Genomic DNA, 253 nt, shown 5'->3' with positions numbered 1-253 from the left:
TGGCTCTCATATGTTGCAGTTAGCTCTCAAACCTTTGCCAAAAGTAAGCATGAAAATAGATATTTAAGAGCTGACACTGAATAATATGTGGTATTTCTTTTAAAGTGGAGATCCTTCTTGAGAAAATCAGTTCTTCCATAAAGCAAAATTAAAAGTAATGATTTATGTATTCTGTTCCTTAACTTAATACAACACATGCTTATTAACTTATAATGTATTACATTCTAAAATATTAATTTCCCTTTTAGGTCCT

The sequence above is a fragment of the Gracilinanus agilis genome, chromosome 3, assembly GCF_016433145.1.
Source record: "Gracilinanus agilis isolate LMUSP501 chromosome 3, AgileGrace, whole genome shotgun sequence".
Classification (NCBI taxonomy): Eukaryota; Metazoa; Chordata; class Mammalia; order Didelphimorphia; family Didelphidae; genus Gracilinanus; species Gracilinanus agilis.
This window is presented reverse-complemented; position numbering follows the sequence as displayed.